Source organism: Eumetopias jubatus, unplaced genomic scaffold (genome assembly GCF_037043125.1).
Source record: "Eumetopias jubatus isolate StellerSeaLion01/CBP00866 unplaced genomic scaffold, mEumJub1_p1.0 scaffold_11, whole genome shotgun sequence".
Classification (NCBI taxonomy): Eukaryota; Metazoa; Chordata; class Mammalia; order Carnivora; family Otariidae; genus Eumetopias; species Eumetopias jubatus.
In genome coordinates this window covers 51,152,266-51,160,963 of record NW_028274817.1, presented here as the reverse complement: position 1 = coordinate 51,160,963, position 8,698 = coordinate 51,152,266, and the positions used below count along the sequence as shown (strand labels likewise).

The 8,698-nt window shown below is 36.1% G+C and overlaps 2 pseudogenes; one reads left to right on the top strand and one right to left on the bottom strand.

Annotated features, from left to right (window-relative positions):
* Nucleotides 1-2,782: 2,782 nt before the first annotated feature.
* LOC114207524 (coiled-coil-helix-coiled-coil-helix domain-containing protein 2 pseudogene) lies at nucleotides 2,783-3,293 on the bottom strand (annotated as a pseudogene).
* Nucleotides 3,294-5,749: 2,456 nt separating this feature from the next.
* Nucleotides 5,750-5,869, top strand: LOC114207570 (5S ribosomal RNA; annotated as a pseudogene).
* The last annotated feature ends 2,829 nt before the right edge of the window (nucleotides 5,870-8,698 follow it).

Here is an 8,698-nt window from a genome sequence, read left to right as displayed (position 1 = left end):
TCTAGGATTTTGATGGATTCCTATCTCACATTTAGGTATTTCAACCATTTTGAGTCTATTTTTGTATATGGTGTAAGGAAATGGTCCAGTTTCATTCTTCTGTATGTGGCTGTCCAATTTTCCCAACACAATTTGTTGAAGAGAATGTCTTTTTTCCACTGGATGTTCTTTCCTGCTTTGTTGAAGATTAGCTGACCATAGAGTTGAGGGTCCATTTCTGGAGACTCTATTCTGTTCCATTAATCTATGTGTCTGTTTTTGTGCCAATACCATGATGTCTTGATGACTACAGCTTCATAATATACCTTAAAGTCAGGCATCATAATGTCTCCAGCTTTGGTTTTCTTTTTCAACATTCCCCTGGCCATTCAGGGTCTTTTCTGGTTCCATACAAATTTTAGCATTATTTGTTCCAACTCTGTGAAAAAAGTTGATGGTATTTTGATAGGGATTACATTGAATATATAGATTGCTCTAGGTAGCATAGACATTTTAACAATATTTTTTCTTCCAATTCATGAGCATGGAAGGTTTTCCCATTTCTTTGTGTCTTCCTTAGTTTCTTTCATGACTGTTCTATAGTTTTATGAGTACAGATCCCTTGCCTCTTTGGTTAAGTTTATTCTTAGGTATCCTGTGGTTTTGGTGCAATTGTAAATGTGATCAATTCCACAATTTCTCTTTCTTCTGTCTCACTATTAGTGTATAAGTGATACAACTGATTTCTGTGCATTGATTTTATATCCTGCCAAGTTGTTGAATTGCTGTATGAGTTCTAGCAATTTTGGGGTGGAGTCTTTTCCATTTTCCACATAGAGTATTATATCATCTGCAAAGAATGAGTTTGACTACTTCTTTGCCAATTCAGATGCATTTATTTCTTTTTGTTGTCTGATTGCTGAGACTAAGACTTCCAGTAGTATGTAGAACAACAGTGGTGAGAGTGGACATCCCTGTCGTGTTCCTGACCTTAGGGGAAAAACTCACAGTTTTTCCCCTTTGAGAATGATATTCGCTGTGGGGTTTTTGTAGATGGCTTTTATGATATTGAGGTATGTTCTCTCTAGCCCTACACTGTGGAATTTTAATCAAGAAAGGATGCTGTACTTTGTCAAATCCTTTTTCTGCATCAATTGAGAGGATCATATGGTTCTCTCTCCTCTTATTAATGTGTTCTATCACATTGATTGATTTGCAAATGTTGAACCACCCTTGCATCCCGGGGATAAATCCCACTTGGTCATGGTGAATAATCCTTTTAATATACTGTTGGATCCTATTGGCTAGCATCTTTGTGAGAGTTTTGGCATCCATGTTCATCAAGGATATTGGTCTGTACTTCTTTTTGGTGGGGTCTTTGTCTGGTTTTGGGATCAAGGTAATGCTGGCCTCATAGAAAGAGTATGGAAGCTTTCCTTCCATTTCCACTTTTTGAAACAGCCTCAGAAGAATAAGTATTAATTCTTCTTTAAATGTTTGGTAGAATTGCCCTGGAAAGCCATCTGGCCCTGGACTTTTGTTTGTTGGGTGATTTTTTATTACTGCTTCAATTTCCTTGCTGGTTATGTGTCTGTTCAGGTTTTCTATTTCTTCCTGTTTCAGTTTTTGTAGTTTTTTTTTTCTTTTTAAAGAATTTATTTATTTATCTATTTATTTATTTGAGAGGGAGAGAGATCATGAGCATGGGGGAAGGGTCAAGGGAGAAGCAGACTCACCACTGAGCAGGGAGCCTGATGGGGGATTAAATCCCAGGACCCTGGGATCATGTCCTGAGACAAAGACAGAAGCTTAACTGAATAAGCCACCCAGGAGCCCAGTTTTGGTAGTTTATATGTCTCTAGGAATGCATCCATTTCTTCCAGATTGCCTAATTTGTTGGCATATTGTTGCTCATAATATGTTCTTATAAGTGTTTGTATTTCCTTGGTGTTGGCTGTGAACTCTCCTTTTTCATTCATGATTTTATTAATTTGGGTCCTTTCCCTTTTCTTTTTTGATAAGTCTGGCCAGGGGTTTATCAATCTTGTTAATTCTTTCAAAGAACCAGCTCCTACTTTCATTGATCAGTTCTAATGTTCTTTGGTTTCTATTCATTGATTTCTGCTCTAATCTTTATTAATGCCTTCTCCTTCTGTGTTTAGGCTTTATTTCTTGTTCATTCTCTAGCTCCTTTAGGTGTAAGGTTAGGTTGTGTATTTGAGACCTTTCTTGTTTTGTGAGAAAGGCTTGTATTGCTATATATGTCCCTCTTAGGACTGCCTTTGCTGTATCCCAAAGGTTTTGAATAGTTGTGTTTTCATTTTCATTTTTTTCATGAATTTTTTAAATTTATTTTTATTTTTTTAAAGATTTTATTTATTTATTTGACAGAGAGAGACACAGTGATAGAGGGAATACAAGCAGGGGGAGTGGGAGAAGCAGGCTTCCTGTAGAGCAGGGAGCCCAATGTGGGGCTCGATCCCAGGACCCTGGGATCATGACCTGAGATGAAGGCAGACACTTAATGACTGAGCCAACCAGGCACCACACCACGAATATTTTTTGGGGGGGGGAGAAAATCACTTTATTCTAATTCACAAATGAGAACATCACAAAAGGTGATTTAAGCAGGCACACAAATATCTGCCCAACCCCAAATTCAAACCATCTCAATGAACTTCTATACAGTAAGAACAACCTTTTTTATTCCAATTCTGAAGAAAGCTGTATTTAATGATGAAGGAGAAGCTTAACTGGTGGTTTTACACTTTATATATTCACCATTCACCATCAATTATATTTTTATGCTAAGTTAACTTGGTTATGATAGATGATTTTCCTTATCTTCAATTTGAACTTCTTGATTAGGCTAATCCATTTGCAAATCTGCACTGTTTCAGCACCTCGCTGAAACCTTCACAAAGCTTCAGGTCACCCTGGTTCTGGGCACACTCCAGAAACTGTTTCATCTCAGAGTGGCATGGGCCAAACTGCTGCTGCTCCTGGTATGCTGGCTGGGTTCCCTGAGGCTCCTGGTAAGTGATGTCAGACCTTGAAGGCTCAGCATCGCCTCCTCCACTGAAGCCCCCAGTGATGGCATGACCTATCATGTGCCTGACAGCAGAGCCCACAGCCACGCCAGCTGCAGTGGTTGCCATCTGGGCCATGAGCCCTGGCTGCCGGGGCGCAGCAGCTGGTGGAGCCACTGCTGGAGGCTGAGCTGCTGGCGCTGGTCTAGGTGCCGCTCTCATCTGAAGTGCCTGGCTGGCCAGAGGGGCCATGCGGGAGGTGCAGCTCCGACTTCCACGCAGCATGGTGACTTGCAGAGCAACTCAGGGTCTCCCCACGAATTTTTTTTAATTCTTTAATTTCCTGGTTGACCCTTTCATTCTTTAGTAAGATGCTCTTTAGCCTCCATGTATTTGAGTTCTTTCCAAATTTCCTCCTGTGATAGTGTTCAAGTTTTAAAGCACTGTGGTTTGAAAATAGGCATGGAATGATCCCAACTTATCAGTTGAAACCTGATTTGTGACCCAGTATGTGCTCTATTCTGGAGAATGTTCCATGTGCACTCAAGAAGAATGTGTATTCTGGTGCTTTAGGATGAAATGCACTGAATTTATCTGCGAAGTCCATCTGGTCCAGTGCATCATTTAAATCCATTGTTTCCTTGTTGATTGCTTAGATTATTTGTCCATTGCTGTGAGTGGGGTGTTAAATTCCCCTACTATTATTGTATTATTATCAATTTGTTTCTTTAATTCTGTTATTAATTAGACTATATAATTGGCTACTCCCATGTTAGGAGCATAAATATTTACAATTGTTAGATTTTGTTGTTGGATAAACCCTTTAATTATGATATAATGTCCTTCCTCATCTCTTATTACAGCCTTGTTTTTAAAATCTAATTTGTCTGATATAAGGATTGCTACCCCAGCTTTCTTTTGATGTCCATTAGCATGATAAGCTGTTTTCCACCCCCTCACTTTCAATCTGGAGGTGTCTTTGTGACTAAAATGTGTCTCTTACAGAAAACATATCAATGGGTCTTGCTTTTTTATACAATCTGATACCATGTGTCTTTGGATTGGGGCATTGAACCCATTTACATTCAGAGGAACTATTGAAAGATATGAATTTAGTGCTATTGTATTACCTGTAAAGTCCCTGCTTCTGTATATTGTCTCTGTTCCTTTCTGGTCTATGTTACTTTTGGGCTCTCTCTTTGCTTACAGGATCCCCTTTAATATTTCTTGCAGGACTGGTTTAGTGATGACAAATTCTTTTAGTTTATGTTTGTCTTGAGAGCTTTTTATCTCTCCTTCTCTTTTGAATGACATCCTTGCTGGATAAAGTATTTTTGGCTACATATTCTTCTTATTTAGCACCCTGAATATATCATGCCAGTCCTTTCTGGCCTGCCAGGTCTCTGTGGTTAGATCTGCTGCCAGTCTAATGTTTTTAGCCTTGTAGGTTACAAAACTCTAGTCCTGAGTTGTTTTCAAGATTTTCCCTTCGTCTCTGAGATTTGCAAGTTTCACTATTATATGTTGAGCTGTTGACTTCTCTTCATTGATTTTGAGGGGGGTTCTCTGTGCTTCTTGGACTTGAATGTCTGATTCATTCCCCAGATTAGGGAAGTTCTCAGTTATAATTTGCTACAATATACCTTCTACCCCTCTCTTTCTTTCCTCTTCTACTGGGATCCCAATTATTCCAACATTGTTTTGCTTTATGGTATACTTTTCTTGCAAATTCTCCTCTCATGTTTCAGTAGTTGTTTATCTCTCTTTTTTCAGCTTCTTTATACTCCATCATTTTGTCTTCTATGTCACTAATTCTCTCTTTTGCCTCATTTATCCTAGCAGTTAGAGCCTCTTTTTTTCATTGCATCTTACTAATAGCCTTTTTCATTTTGATTTGATTAGATTTTAGTCTTTTATTTCTACAGTGCAGGATTCTCTAGTGTCTTTTATGCTTTTTTCAAGCCCAGCTAGTATCTTTATAATCATTATTCTTAACTTTAATTCTGACATCTTATATCCATACTGATTAGGTCCTTGGCAGTCAGTACTGCCTCTTGTTCTCTTTTTTGAGGTGAGTTTCTCCATCTTGTCATTCTTGCAGGAAGTGGACACTTTTCTCTTTGTAGAGTTGCAGCTATTCTTCTCTTAGATCTCTGGTTGAGTTTGCAGGTGTTCAGAATGATTTGACCGCTATCTAGATGAATTCCTGGGACCAGATGAAATTAAGGTCTCCTACTCCTCTGCCATTTTGGACTATCTTTGGGTAGTCTATGTATTTTAAAAATTTTCATTTAAGGCTATATTGACTTTCAACTTTATGGCTGGAACTTTGAAAAAGTGCCAATAAGTCATGACTCAGATGATATTGAGCAAGATCCTTAGAAGCAGAATGATCAAGACTTACATGCATTTAGAGACCTGTAAAGTATGAATGAATGTTACCTGCCTCTTCAATTCTGTTTGTATTAAATTTACATTCATTCTGCCTAAAATCATTCTGCCAAAATTAAGACTTGTGTTTGATATAATTCCTAAGTTATTAGTGTTTAAGATATCATACCATTTTTAGGAAATATGTAAACATTATATGTTGATCCATAAACTAAGCATAATTGTAAGAACTGTCCCAATACATTTAATAACTGTTATATCAAAGTGTTTCAGGTTTTTTTCTACAAATTCTTTCACCATGACATTGATCTTTATCTCAATACATTCATATAATAATTAGAGACAGTTTGGTCTATGGCCATACCACCCTGAATGCGCCCGATCTCGTCTGATCTCGGAAGCTAAGCAGGGTCGGGCCTGGTTAGTACTTGGATGGGAGACCACTTGGGAATAATTAGAGACAGTTTACATTTGTAAATTAAAAGTTAGCTATACATTACATATTCTAAGTTAGCAGGCCAAAGAGACTATTTTTTTCCTAATTGACAATGAAACAATGATTAGCATGCTTCAGTACTTGTCTAACTCTTTTATATTCATTAATTATTCAGGATTAATTCTGTGAAAATCCAGAGAATGCTTATGATGATGAGTTTTTAAGATATACAACTGTTCTAGGAGATAAGAAATGTTCATGAATTTATCATGTATTGAAATACAGTATAAAAATCTGAATGCTAGAAATGTCTCCTAGCTTTTTAAAATGTAATTACTAAATATTGGTGGAGAAGTACTTTAACATTTGCCCATTAAAACCCAATTATAATTTTCTGAACCACAAAGATTTATTAACCTTGTGCAAAGTTATATACAAATTATTCAAATGATTTTTATCTGTGAAGTACTTTATATATATTACCTATTTCACATGCATTGCTTCATCTGGTACTCTCAACAATCCTGGGAGATTGGTAGAGCAGTTAGTAAATCCATTATAAAAAAAGAGAAGATATGCCCATCCTTGGAAGCACAGCAGAAGAAATGCCACCTATATGCCAGATACAGTACTAGATACTGAGGATATAATTAACAAGTTGCATAATTGGGAAGCTAATGCTCTGAGAATGCATTTCAACAAGTACTAAGAATGACTGTGGTGAGTACTGTGATGGGGGAATCAAGGATGCTACAGAAGCTAATTGAAGTGCAACCTAACAGTCTTAGAAGAGTCAGGGAAGTGAAAAATAAATATTTGACAGGTGCAAAATGGGGATGTTCCTTACAAGACATGCTCAATGTTTTATACTTTATTGGGAAAGCTATAGGAGCAGGGGGAGAAAAAAAATGTTAGAAACATAGGTCTGGGATAGACTGAAAGAATTTTTCTTAAATTATACTAGCATTTATTAACCATTTAATATTGGTCAGGAATTGTGGTGAATGTATTTCTGCAATTTATTTTATTTAATCCTCACATCAATGCTAGTTAGTTAATAGTTACTTATTAATGGTACTGACATTGGTATTAGTGTTGATATTATTATTATTACTAGGAGGAGTAGTAGCAAAGGTAGTGTTTGACCTAAATGTCTAAATAGTTGGATTACTTAAATATGTTAAAACAGATCATTTAACAGCAAACATGGTAAAATTCCATTTTATATAAAATTGTACAGAAAATGTCAGATAGGATCTGAAAGACAAACATCCAGGTGCTAATAGTCATTGTTTCTGGATTAGAGAGATTGTGAGCAATCTTTGAGGTCATATTTTACTTGTGTGTATACATGTATATATGTATACATGCAATAAACATGTACTGTTTTGTAATAAGAAAATATAATATGTAATAAAGGAAGAAGGGTGGGTTGGTTATCATGATAACAACACATCTGAATTATCTATCCAAAATTACCAACTATCCACTGAAATGTGGAGAAAAATCATTGCTCATTACTTCAAATTCTGCCCAAACTGCTGCAGAAAATATTTCAGATAATTTTACCTCATTACACTTTCATTTAACCAATATGCCCCTAATCTCAATCCCATTTCCAATTATACTATAGAGTTACATCATTGGTGGTCCTGATGTGTGTGTGTGTGTGTGTGTGTGTGCATGTGTGTTGTTTTGTTCCTTTGCAATAGGAGCATAAGAATAGAAATTAAGAGCCAAAGTCTGAAATCAAACTACCTGGACTCAGCTCATAATACTATCTATTTAACTGAGTTAATACATGGAAATCCTTAGAAGAGTTTGGTGTACTGTATGTGTTATATAAATTTTAACTATCATTATATACAAGTTTGGGGTCATCATTTTTTATAAAAATGGTATTATAATAAGCAAAACTGGTTGGAAGGAGTATCTTGTTTTCTGATAAGTGAGATATAATACTGCATTTTATTATATCTTAAATGCCTTTGACTGTAAGATGCATTATTATTTTATGTATGTACCACTAAGAAAAAAGTACTACTGGTTAAACACGACACAATGTTTTCTTTTTTGGAGGTTCCTCAAAAAGTTGAAAATAGAGCTACCCTATGACCCAGCAATTGCACTACTGGGTATTTACCCCAAAGATACAAATGTAGGAATCCGAAGGGATACGTGCCCCAATGTTTATAGCAGCAATGTCAACACAACGTTTTCTTATCACTTAAAATTTTTATTGAAAGAGTTTTTTTATATATGTTTACACAAAAAATTTCATGATATATTATTCTAGTGTGTATATTTTTTAAAAAACTATGAGAGAACTAAATTGGTTACAGTAGTCCTAAAAGAAAACTTCCGCACATTTAGTCTAATTCTTCTGTACATTTTCAAGTCAGACACATCATTGCCCGTGTTTTTGCACACAATACTATTTTCTGTGTCATCAAGAACATCAGTAGTGGGGCATTTTAAAAAAGATTGCTCCACTCTGGTCACCAGGAATTTCTATGAAGCCACTGACACTTATTCTGCAATTTTTGGTGCTGGAGTTCTCTTGGTTATATCAGAACGTGTCAATACAAAGTTTAAAAAAAAATCAGGACTCATCTTTCTGCAATGATTTTGTTGGGTGAAACACTGAAGGTTTGTAGTTGTCCAATCATGCCTTCAGGAGCAATCATATTCAGGCATGTGTAGCAGAGGTAACTAAAGCATGACTATTACCTAGCAAAAAGTGACTATAGAATGTCATCAATACTAAGGCACATTCCAATTTAAAAAATGAAAAACTTAAAGAAAGAACGTCTTTTTGAACTAATAGAATATGGTGACTCATTACTTTGATTTTCTTTAAAAA